At 54.3% G+C, this 12,672-nt stretch overlaps 1 protein-coding gene across 2 annotated transcripts in view; it reads left to right on the forward strand.

Annotated features, from left to right (window-relative positions):
- Positions 1 to 6,800: 6,800 nt before the first annotated feature.
- Positions 6,801 to 12,672, forward strand: part of CHST8 (carbohydrate sulfotransferase 8) — a 152,873-nt gene continuing 147,001 nt past the window's right edge. The window contains exon 1 of one of the 2 annotated variants that reach the window (XM_028838814.2): positions 6,801 to 7,348. The gene's annotated coding sequence lies outside the window, so the exon portion shown is untranslated. The remainder of the gene's footprint in view (positions 7,349 to 12,672) is intronic. The other variant, XM_077982065.1, reaches the window with a different exon arrangement.

Consider the following 12,672-nt stretch of genomic DNA (forward strand, 5'->3'; position numbering starts at 1 on the left):
CGTTTGGAAGATTTTTTTTTTAAGAATGTCTGTCTCGGGCAGGTAACAACCAGTACCGAGCTTGGTGACCCTTTTGCTTTCTAGCTCTGGGGGTGCAGACCTGAGGCTCCTCCAGAATGCAGTCCCGCTAGCCTATGACACTACCACTGGTGTGTCCTTGATGCCACATTTCTAAGCCCATCTGATCATAAACCTCCCTGGGGCAGGGAAGTCTCAGAGTGCACTTGCTCACCTAATAGCATGCTCCCAGTGGCATCTGATAAATGTTTCCGCAGTGTTCCTGGAGAAGTAGTTTTATTCATTTCAAAGCAATCGTTTCCTTCTTCTCAAAATCTCCAAACCCAATCCTTAATACCAAACACTACATTTAGAATAGAATTCAAGTTTAGATTTTAAAAAATACTTTTAAGTACGTCAGGAACTCAGAAGATACTTAAGCCCAACTTTCCTACGACGTGATGGAAAGACACTTGGAAAGGACAAGGGAGTTTTGTTGTTGTTGTTGTTGTTTTGACATGGAGTCTTGCTCTGTTGCCCAGGCTATGGTGCAGTGGCATGACTTCAGCTCACTGCAACTTCCACCTCCCTAGTTCAAGCGATTCTCCTGCCTCAGCCTCCTGAGCAGCTGGGACGACGGGTGCGTGCCACCACACCCGGCTCATTCTTTGTATTTTTAGTAGAGATGGGGTTTTACTGTGTTAGTCAGGATGCTCTCGATCTCCTGATCTCTTGATCTGCCCGCCTCGGCCTCCCAAAGTACTGAGATTACAGGCGTGAGCCACCGTGTCTGGCCAGGACACAGGAGTTTTGAAAACGCACTCTGGGCTCTGATTATGGAGAGGAGATCCGGCCTTCAGAGGCCCTGCTGCCCTACTCAGACTCCAGAAGGTTGAGTGAAGTTGAGCAAGCTACAGCCACTCTGCTCTGGGAAGCCAGTAGCAAGTGCTGAGCCTGGACGATTTGGACTAAGCCAGAGAGCTCTCCAAATTAGGGAGCATTTAAATAGAAGTGCTGTTTATTTAGGTCATATAGTAATTTCCCCATTTTAATAGCTACCCCAGTTAATGACTAACAACATATAACCAAACAAGAAGGTTAGCCCGGCTAACTTGATTGAATAAAGAGAACTATTTATAATGAGCTCATTCGTATCTGAATGCAGATAGATGCACAGAAATACTCCAATGTTAATAAAAGTCAAAATCCATTTACTATACAAGGTGGGGGAGATGTTCCCCCTGCAAGCCTATTCCCACTGCATTTGACTGACAGTAAAAAAGTAAACTTCAGCCTGGCCGTGTGTGACATGAGTGCTGAATTAGTTTGGTTCCAATTAAACAGGACTTACTGAATTGTGACGTAGACATATTCTAGAATTTTAAACTCTTTACCCTGAAAGTAAAAAGAGAAATCTCTACTATTTCTGCCAGGAGCATATTAGATCCCCTCCTGCAGTTCATCATCACTTTAGACAGTGTCCTTCGCGCCACCACGGGCAGGCCTGGAGAAGGATCCCCGCCACTGGAGGATCATCCGTCTCAAGGATCCTTGGGAACCGAAGGAGTGACCAGGAGCAGGCAGTCCAGTGGAGACTTTTTTTTTTTTTTAATTAAGAAGCATCAAAATGAACTTGAGTTTGGCAAGACCTCAACAGAGAAGTCAAGCTGGCTCTGAGCCCGGTTTGCATGGAGGGGCTGGACTTGGCTTGGGCATGGCTGTTTCTTGGGATCTGGGGTTAGCAAAGGCCCCCGCGGGCCTGCCCTCCTCAGGCTGTGGGGAGGGCATCAGGGCCACCAAGGCAGTGAGTGGTCTGCAGCTCTAGGGATGGCGACCTAGAGAACCTAACGGCTGCCCCCAGGGTACTCGAACCTTGTTCGCTGGTTCCTGCCTTCCTTCCTCCTGGGTACTCAGTGCATCTCTGCTCTGTTGGATTCCCCAGCGTCCTTTTAAGAAAGTCTGACAGGGCATGGTGGCTCATGCCTAACATCCCAGCACTTTTGGGAGGCCAAGCAGGAAGATGACTCAAGCCTAGGAATTCGAGACCAGCCTAGTTAGCATAGGGAGACCCTGTCTCTACAGAAAATAAAAAATAAAAAATTAGCCAGGTGTGGTGGTACACACCTGTGGTCCCAGCTACTCAGGAGAACGAGGTGGGAGGACCCTTTGAGCCCAGGAGTTTGAGGTTGCAGTGAGCTAGGGTCATGCCACTGCACTCCAGCCTGGGTGATAGAGTGAGACCCTGTCTCAAAACAATAGTCTCCCCTTTTTTTTCCAAGTGAGTCATAGTTTTTATCGTGCACTACCTAGAAAACCATATCTGTTCACCAACTCTCCTCTGTGTTAAGGACTAGTGTCACTTTAGCCTGTCCCAGAAAATCTTCTCTTTAAAAAGAAACCGCTCCTTTTTTTTTTTTTTTGAGACGGAGTCTTGCTCTGTCACCCAGGCTGAAGTGCAGCGGCGCCATCTCGGCTCACTGCAACCTCCACCTCCTGGGTTCAAGCGATTCTCCTGCCTCAGCCTCCCCAGTAACTGGGATTACAGGTGTGCGCCATTGTGCCTGGCTAATTTTTGTATTTTTAGTACAGACGGGGTTTCATCATGTTGGCCAGGCTGGTCTTGAACTCCTGACCTCGTGATCCGCCCTTCTCTGCCTCCCAAAGTGCTGGGATTACAGGTGTGAGCCACCATACTCAGCCAAGAGAAACCATTCTTATATCCTGAGGAATGATGGTGAAATTTCAGAATTGTGACAGGTATATGGGGTTTAGGGATGCCCAGAACCCCCAGCAATGTTGCTTATGCAGGGGATACCCACCCAGGCATGCTGACATCAGGAAATTTCAGGCAACTCAACTCAGAAGGAAACAAAGCGACCCTCCAGCTCCTTGAAAACCCAAGAGGTGACAGAAAAGGGGAAAGGAGAGAGGAGGAAAAGGACTGGGAAGGAACATTTATTCCACAAGGTGGCCAAGGGATACCTTGGCTGGAAATGGGTCTGAGTCTCCTTCCCCGGTGAGGAATTTTTAGGAATCATGGAATCCACAGCAGGCCTGGAAGCAGGGCTTCAGATCCTGGGTGCCCATCCCTCACCTTTCGAATGGGGAGGTCGAGGCCTGGGGAGGGAAGGCGTGGCCGGGAGCCCACACAGGCCCCAGAGAGCAGCTGGGGAAGGCAGCTCCATTACCAGGAGGAGTCTCCCGCCTGGACAGCGCTCTGATCAGCACGTCACCGGCCCGTCTGTGTATTGAACTGACTTCAGGAAACCTTGGGGTCACAATATGGCAGAGGCCATTATAGGGCCAGATGTTGGATGTGGAAGCAAGGCCAGGTCAGGTCATACCCTGAGGTGACAGGTCTGTGGGTAGCTTGGGGCAATCTGGTCACAGGACTCCAATTCCCAAAATGCCGTGACACCCTTCACCTTTCCTCGGCAGGGACAGTCTATTGTTCTTCTGCAAACAGGGAACAGGCTCTGAGGGGTTAGGAGACAAGTTCAAGACCCCCTAGCTCCAACTGGGAGAGCTGAAGCAGACCCCCTGGCCCATCCCATAATTTCCTTCTTTCTCTCATGGGATGCAGGGAAACAGTTGAGGTATTCCTGACCTGCCAGTATAGATAGCTCCCAAACTCCTCTGTAGAACAAGCATTCTTCTCCTCCTCCTCCTCCTCCTTCTTCTTTTTTTTTTTTTTTTTTTTTTTTTTTTTTTTTTGAGATAGAGTCTTGCTCTGTCACCCAGGCTGGAGTGCAGTGGCACGATCTCGGCTCACTGCAACCTCTACCTCCCAGGTTCAAGTGATTCTCCTGCCTCAGCCTCCCAAGTAGCTGGGATTACAGGTGTGCGTCACCACGCCCTGATAACTTTCACATTTTTAGTAGAGATGGGGTTTCGCTATGTTGGCCAGGCTGGTCTCGAACTCCTAGCCTCAAGTGATCCAGCCTTCTAAACCTCAGCCTCCCAAAGTGCTGGAATTACAGGCATGAGCCACCACGCCCAGCCTGTTCTGGTTCCTCTCATGGCAACAGATGGAAGGTTCAGGACTCAAGACTCAGTCTTGCCAAATACAATGTGAGACTGTCTCGGCTTCCCACTGTGCCACCTTCAACCCCCAGCCCAAAGATGGGCAGAAACCGTCACCCGCAGGAATGGCCTGAGGAAAGGGGGCCCAGAGCCGGTGGAGGTGGGTGTCTGCCTACATCCCACAGCCAAGCCCCCTCCTCCTTCCTGCATCCTTGTTGCAGCAAACAGATTGGCATCTATTAGCCCTTCTGGGGCTTAGGCTGTGGGCGCATGGGGCCATGCACTAAAAATGTCTTTTCACCTTAGTTGGGATGCAAAGACAAGTTTGCCACTAATCTTTTGGTGGAGACACACATATCAAAAACCGCAAGCGAGCACACAAGGCTTCATGCCGGGAATTGCAGCCTTCCTGCTCCTCCCTCGCTGCAGAGGCTGAGCCTGACTTTCAAAAAAGGGCACGCAGCCCTTGGCAAATTTCGGAGGAAAACTCACTGCGAGCTGGTGCCAGGGGCCTCAGGCCCCCTTTGGGGATTCCCCCACGGCCTCTCAAAACAAGAAGGAAGTCTGAGTTAAAAATGGAAAATGGAGAGAATGTCAAAGGAATGCAGCGTTGTTGATTCCTAGTGGTGCCTGCCTGAATATTAGATGCAAATAAGTGCTAATAAGTACAGTTGGGAAAGCTAATGGAAAAACCATCCTTCCCAGGAGGATCGTGGCACACAGATGCACAGGGTTGCTGAGATGGCTTGGCTCGCTCCACTCACTAGTCACGGCAAAGCCTGTATAGACGCATCCCATGGAAATAAAGCCTGTGTAGACTTGTTCCATGGAAGTAGTCACGGTCCAGAGCCCCCTTTCCAGCTTTGAGGCTGGGCTCTGGAAATGGGAACTCCCATTATCTCCCTATTGCGCAGTTAAGTCTCTCTCTCTCTCTCTCTTTCCCTCTGTGTGTGTGTGTGCACGCGCACGTGTGTGTGTGCATGCATTTGCCCTCTGGAGTGTGCCTTGTACTGAAGAGGGCCTCTTGACCATCAGGCCTCAGTGGCCAAAGTCGTGTGCTCTGTTTCAGGCCCAACTGCAGACAGGGAGCTCATAGGCAGCTGCCCAGCTAAGCTGTGTTCAGGACCTTGGGTGGCAAGAGGGGCTGCAAGTGTGTGGTAAGGGGACCACAGGGACAGGGATGGGGCCATTGCACTGTGAGTTAGTCCGGCAAGTGGCTTTCTGCTCACTCCACTCTCCCCTCTCTTTGTTCCTGTGTTCTCTCCTCCTGCTCTGCTCCAACAGCTTTGGGATGTGGGATGAATAAGGGTTCCACTGCCCTGTTTTTCCTGACACTTGAGTCCCTGGCCCTTGCACTTGGCTCCTCCAATCTGCATCTGACTGAGGTGGAGGAGGGTGATTTCAGCCACACACGTATGCACAAACACACACACACACTCCCCTCATGCGTGCAGCCAGTGGAGCATACGTGGGTCCCAGCGCAGCCCTGAGCCTGGGTCGCTCCAGGCCTAAAGTCGTGGAGAGGGAACCCCAGAACCAAACCTATCCCAGTTTGGAATCATCGCACTTGGGCCATTCTCCAGATGCGTGGAGTCCAGCAACATGGTGGCATTCTTGTATCTCAATTCCGTCATCTGTAATACGGGAGTGATAATGCTTACTCTGTTGCTGCAAGAATTAAAGGAAGACCATCATCTCTTTGTCATGCTTCTATTTGTCTTATCTGTCCTGGTCTATTTTTGGATGCTCTGAGCTTACCTGGGGCATTAAGGAGGCCTCAGGGCTCTGGGGCTGAGGGGCTCCCTTGGCCATCCCTAGGAGTGGCTACACTTTTCGCCTGCTGTCCCCGACTCTGGCCAGTCAAGACCCATGGGCCCAGCCCAGTCCCCAATTCCATCACTCACTCTGGGTCAGCTGGTAGGAGTCAGGCCAACCAGCCAGCAGGTTCCATTAAAGAGGGGAGAGCAAGGGTCTTTCACTTTATTAAAGGCTTCTCTGCAGTTGTTTGAAAATACTGGGTGTCCTTTCAAGACTAACAGGTGACCGTGTGCAGTTTCCTTGAGCTCCTATGAGAAAGCAGTTGCCCTCCTTCCCAAGGCTTGCTTGTCCCCTGCAGGCTGGGGCTGCCTCTTCTCAGGAAGAACAAGGACCGAAGCCAGGGCCCCTTGTTCCTGTCCCTACTCTGTCCCGGTGCTGTGTGGCTGTGGGCCGGTTCCACCCTCCACGCTGTTTTCCCGCGTATCTATGAAGAGGGTCGGTTGGCCCTGCTCTGAGGCTGGTGACCCGACAGAAACTTCCAGGATGAAGACCTGAAGGGAGAGCCTGGATCACAGGGCACTTCCAGCAGAATCTAGAGCCCCAGGGATTTGGGGATGGATGCGGACACCCGGGCCTGAGGCAGCCCGCGGCCTTGATCGAGTTCCACGCTAGCTGAAGCCCAGGGATCTCCCAGAATCTTCCTCAGGATCAATCTTCTGCCTTTCGCCGGCCCTGCGCCCCCGCAGCGTTGGGTCCTGGGCGCGCACCCCTGCCCCGCTGTGGTCAAGGCCCGCCCCGGTGACGCCTGGTCCTTTTCCCGGGTTGGCGCCGCGTGCGACCCACCGAGGCAGTGGCAGCACTGGCCGCGGTCTGGAGCCTAGCGTCAGGCCGGAGTCCGGCTCTTCTGGACCAGGAGACCGGCTCAGCCCCCACCCCCGCGGGGAGACCGCCCCGACCGCTCCCACCCCCGCGGCCGCCGGACCGCGCCCAGCAGCGACTCCTTCTGAGCGCGCGGCCAGCGGGGCCGCGGGAGCCGCAGAGCGCGCGTGGGCGCGGCGCCCGCGAGCCCCCGGGAGGGCCGAGCGCATCGCGGGAGCGATCACCGCCCGGCCCGGCCACCGCCGTAGCCGCCACCACGGCGGGGCGGGGCACGGGCCGGGGGCGGGGCGCCGGGCGGGCGCGGCGCTATTTCCAGCCTCGCCGGAGGCTTCGCTCGCACTTCGCTGGGAGCCTTCCCGGCGCGCAAGCCGGATCCGGCAGTGCTGCGGGGAGAAGAGAGGACGAGGCGGCGACGGCGGCGGCGGCGGCGGGAGGTGGGGGACCGAACGCGCCGGGGGCCGAAGAGGAACGCCGCACCGCGCCCTCTCGCTACCCGCCCGTTCCGGCCGCCGGCCCCACGCTTCTCGCCCACAAATCGCACCGGGTTCCGCTCGGAGCGGGAGGAGACACCGGGCCCGAGCTGGGGCGGAGGTCCTCTCCGCCGCCTGCGCGCCCCGAGCGGAGGATCCACCGCGGAGAACCGCGCCCGGACTGGAGGCGCCCGCGGCCTCGGGAGCGTTCGCTGCGCCAGGTAAGTGGCTGCGCCCTTGCCCCACCCCTGTTCCCGCCCTGCGCAGGCTCCTGGCCTGCAGGGACTCCCAGAGGGGTCCCGAGCGGGCCCCGGACTGCACCGCGCGCCATCCCCGCCACCGCACGCGGATGGGAGTCCGAAGCTGCGGGCGGAGGTGGGGCGCGCGGGGCTCGGGTCTGGTTGCACTTTGGGGACCGGCCCGGGTAGCGGCAACTTTAATTAGACTTTCGCTCCTTGGATCCCACTCACTGTCGCGCTTCTGTGAACTGCCGTCCCTCGGGCCTTCTTGGTCCCTGCGGACCCCCGGTCCTCCTCCCGGCCCTGGGTGCTGCGCGCGAGGAGGCGGCGTCGGGCGTGGAGCAGCGAGCGCCGAGGGCCAGGCAGGAGCGCTCGGGGCGCTGGGGCTTCCTCGCGCGCTCGGGGCCGGGACTCGGGACGGGTTGCGGCGGGCAGGGACTATGGGGGAAGTTTAAGTGGCCTTGGCTTCCTACCAAGCGGCTCCGTCGCGCGCGTCCCCACCCCGCTACTCTCCAGGGCACCGGCCTGTGAGTGCTGGAGGCGAGTGTGCGTGCGTCAGCGATGGTGTGAAGGTGTGTGCGTGCGTGTGTCGGGAGTGCGGGAGTCGGAGCCTCGGGCGGCTCCAGGGGGCGGGGAAAGGATCCGTTTGGCTTCTGGACCAAGCCGAGGTCTGGCGGTGGCTGTAACTCCGGCTACCGGCTGCCGCCTCTGCAGACCCGCTCTGGCCTCGCTGTAGGCCGGCCGGGCCAGGAGGGCGATCGCGGGTTTTGGCAGTGCCGATGCTGGGGCTTGGGTCTGAGGTGACCCGGATTCCTTCTCCGGTGCGGGACTCCCGCCGCCCTAACTTTCGCGTACGTCTTGTCTCCAGGCCCGCGACCCCGACCCGGAGTTGAAGAGACTGCGGCGCCCTCGGCTGTGGGCGCTGCTGCCCGGCTGGTTGTTTTACCCGAGAAGTAGGCGCCGATCCTGGGGCTCTCTGTCCCGCAGTGGTCTCAGGCGTCCCAGAGGACTCTGCGTCCCTGGGCCACCCCCGCTGGCTCCTGAGCCGTGATCAGCTCCGTTAAGGGGAACGGGCGTCCCGGCCCCTCTCCATCTGCTTGGCGCTATCTGGCGCAGCAGCAGAGCACGTGGGAGAGGCGTTGGGTGCAGGGAGGTAGTAGCTGCTCTGGAGTGGATGGTGGAGCGGGGCGGGGGACAGAGAGGTAAGAGGCAGATCAACCCCCTTTTTCCCCTCCCCCACAAAGGGGCTCAGGAGCTACAATATGAAGCCCACTTTCCTGGGTAACCTTTCTCTTCTAAGTTCACCTTGACCCTTGCCTATCTGTGGGGAAGTCTTTTCCTAAGTCCTGCCCTAGGACAGGGCAACCGCTGGAGCAGGTGTGGCAGAGCCCTTAACATTTTCCAGCTGCCATGACCTTTCCTGCCCACCCTGTGCCCCTGTCCCAAAGGCAAGGCAGACAGGCCACAGGAAGGACACGCATCCCAGCAGGAGATCCTCTTTTAATTTTAATCAGGACACCCCAAGCACAGAAGGCATCGTGGAAGTTCATTCAGGAGCCTTCAGCAGACTGGCCTCTGTGAAGTGACCCACGGGAGGAATAACATTGGAATCCTGAAGAGAGGGACCTCTTGAGGGTCTGAATGTTGGTTCCAGGGGGATTGGCTGATCAATTATCCATTAGCATTTGAACACAGAAAACCTCAAAGCCGGAACCTGACCCATCGCCTAGCCCAGTCGCCCTGGGACCACACAAACAGTGCAGCTTATTTATTTACTTATTTATTTATTAACCTGGAATCAGACTCAGCAAGAGTGAATTATGTTTCCCGGGTATTGATTTTTAAAAAGACCCCAAATTAAAAAGTCAAGGCTTTCTTAAAGCAAGGTCAAGGATTAATTATTTATCGAGAGGCATCAGTCAGGCAGCGTGGGGGCTCATTTATAAATTGCCTGAGCAGGCAAAATGAGCATCTTTTGATTTTCCTTGGCTCCAGTTGGGAGAGGAGAGCAGGCTCGTCTGACCTCCTGGGCTTGGCAGAACGACGTCCCCCTTGGACTGTAACTGACGACAGAGGATGCTTTGTAACTCAGCCTGCTGTTAGAGATGCCTTTTTAATCTTGTAGCCAGAATATCACTTGGGAAATTTCATGCATATTTGCTGTGTTTCCATAATGAACATTTACTGATTACAGGGTATCCAGGGAATTTCATTTTTTAAACATTTATTCAAATCTCTGTTTATGTAAGCTAATAAGTCTGTGAAAGTTCAGAAACTACTTTTTTGCCGTATGGTTGTTGAGAAAGTGTGCCTGGTGGGCTCGTCTCAGAATTCACCTTCAATTCTCTTAAAAGGGGGAGAGTCAGATTTGCCTGATTGGAAACCTCGCGCAGGCTGCTCCCCTGCTCTAAGCTCCGAGTTCCTGCCAGAGGCGGCCTGATAGGCTTTTTGTGGTTTTGCTGATGGAAGAGAGGAAGGGGAGCTTTGATCATTGCTGATGCATCCAGCTCGAGAAATTTTCAGTGAGTGTGGCTGTGCTTGTAGGGGATGATGGGGAAGGTGTGGCCCGAGCTGATGTCCCTGGCAGACATCCCCATCTCCTGCCTGCTGCCTGGCCTGGAGTCTGAGATCCCTGTCTTAGCCACATCTGCTGCTTTGCAGCTTGGAAAAACCTCACCTCCCCAATTTACTGGTGCGTGGCGGCCACATTGGAGAAACGTGGGGCAGTGGGGAACCTGTGAGCAGGAAAGAGGACATAGGATTATGGCAGCTCTATTTTTTTTTTTTTTTTTGAGATAAAGTTTCGCTCTTGTTGCCGAGGCTGGAGTGCAATAGTGCGATCTTGGTTCACTGCAACCTCTGCCTCCTGGGTTCAAGTGATTCTCCTGCCTCAGCCTCCTGAGTAGCTGGGACTACAGGCATGCGCCACCACGCCCGGCTAATTTTGCGTTTTAGTAGAGATGGGGTTTCACCATGTTGGCCAGGATGGTCTCGATCTCCTGACCTCGTGATTCACCCACCTTGGCCTCCCAGAGTGTTGGGATTACAGGTGTGAGCCACCGCACCCAGCACGGCTGCTCTTTAATGAGCAGCCGTGGCAATTAGAGCTGATAAACACCACGTGGAATGAGTGGCCAGCCTTTTAGCTAACCAGAAAGTGATGAGTTATAAAACAGGAGATTTATATAGTGCTGGCCCAAGGAGATCAATGTGACCCAGCAGTGGCACAGCAAAAAATTAAATAAATAAGTAAATAAGTTTTTTAAAAAAATTGGCCAGGCACGGTGGCTCATGCCTGTAATCCCAGCACTTTGGGAGGCCAAGGTGGGCAGATCACTTGAGGTCAGTAGTTTGAGACCAGCCTGACCTACATGGTGAAACCCAGTCTCTACTAAAAAGAAAAAAATTAGCCAGGCGTGGTGGCGGGATTATACACCTGTAATCTCAGCTACTCGGGAGGCTGAGGCAGGAGAATCACTTGGACCCGGGAGGCAGAGGTGGCAGTGAGCCGAGATCATGACCCTGCACTCCAGCCTAGGCGACAGAGCGAGACTGTCTCAAAAAAAAAAAAAAATTTTTTTTTTAAATTGAGGTTGGTGCCTGGATGTAGATATGGCATCAGTGTCCTGCAACCTCAGAAAGTTGGCTGGGCATGAGCAGTCTGCATGGTGACAGCATGGTGACAGTAGGCTGTTTGGTGCTGTCTTTGGCGCCACATTCAGGGCTCATCTGACTCCAGAGCGGCTGTGTTCCCTCCGGAGGAAACCCATGGACCCAGACAAACCGGGGACCGAGCTGCATTAGCTCAGGTGCCAGAGGATGCGGCAGACGCCATCTCATTTCTTATCAGCTGGAGGATGTGTGACCCTGTGGTCAGTAAATCAGCGTGGCAGGTCATGAGGCTTACACATTGGTCATGGAAAAAGTTGTGACTTTTACCCTGTACAAAACTACCTGTCATTTGTGATGTGGCGTTCTAGCCTGCACGGACTGGATTCGTTCCTGGGCCCTTAGAAACTCAGCAATGCAGCCTCGGCCACGGAGAGACTGGGGAAGCCTCTGTGTAGGTGGCTTGACACCAAGAAGCAGCCCTGGGCCCATTGCCAAAGCCACCTTTCAGGAAGTCAGAGAGTATCTGTGCAATAGTTTGGATGTTGATCCCCTGTGAATCTTACCTTGAAATGTGACCCCCAGTGTTAGAGGTGAGGCCTAGTGGGAGGTGGGTCATGAGGCCAGACCCTGTATGAATAGATTAATGCTATTGAGAGGCAGGAAGTGAGTTCTTGCTCTATTAGTTCCCACAAGAGCTGGTTGTTAAAAAGAGCCTAGCACCTAACCCCCACCTCTGTGATCTCTGCATACACCGGCTTCTCTTTCCCTTCCATTTTAAGTGGAAGGGCATGAGTCCCTCACCAGATGCAAATGCGGGTGCCATGCTTCTTGTACAACCTGCAGAATTGTGAGCCAAATAAGCCTCTTTTTTTTTTCTTTTTAGAGACAGAGTCTCGCTCTATTGCCCACGCTGGAGTACAGTGGTGCTATCATAACTCACTGCAGACTTGAACTTCCAGGCTCGAACAATCCTCCTGCCTCAGCCTCTTGAGTAGCTGGGACTACAGATGCACACCGCCATGTCCGTTAATTTTTAACATTTTTGTGTAGAGATGGGGTCTCCCTGTGTTGTCCAAGCTTATCTTGAACTTCTTACCTCAAGCAATCCTTCCGCCTCAGTCTCCTAAAGTGCTGGGATTACAGGTGTGAGTCAGCACACCTGTCCTTTTTTTTTTCTTGGTGGTTGGGGGGCGGACAGAGTCTCACTCTGTTACCCAGGCTGGAGTGTGCAGTGGCGTGGTCTCGGCTCACTGCAACCTCTGCCTCCCAGGTTCAAGCAATCCTCCCACCTCAGCCTCCCAAGTAGCTAGGATTACAGGCGTGCACCACCACGCCTAGTTAATTTTTTTTTTTTTCTTTTTTTTGTATTTTTAGTGGAGACGGGGTTTCACCATTTTGGCCTGGCTGGTCTCGAGCTCCTGACCTCAAGTGATCTGCCCATCTCGGGCTCCCAAAGTACTGGGATCATAGGTGTGAGCCAGCGTGCCTGACCCTTTTTCTTTATATATTACCCAGCCTTAGGGATTCCTTTACAGCAACAGAAATGGACTAAGACAGTCCGTATGCAGGCCTGGGGCTGGGGGCGGCAGACATAGCTGTCCTCCCAGGTTGGTGGCCTGGGTCTCACATCCGCACTCCCCACATAGAACACCATACATTTCTGGGAAATCAGTATTTCTCGGTGCTGGTGACCG

The sequence above is a fragment of the Macaca mulatta genome, chromosome 19 (genome assembly GCF_049350105.2).
Source record: "Macaca mulatta isolate MMU2019108-1 chromosome 19, T2T-MMU8v2.0, whole genome shotgun sequence".
In the NCBI taxonomy this organism is placed as follows: domain Eukaryota; kingdom Metazoa; phylum Chordata; class Mammalia; order Primates; family Cercopithecidae; genus Macaca; species Macaca mulatta.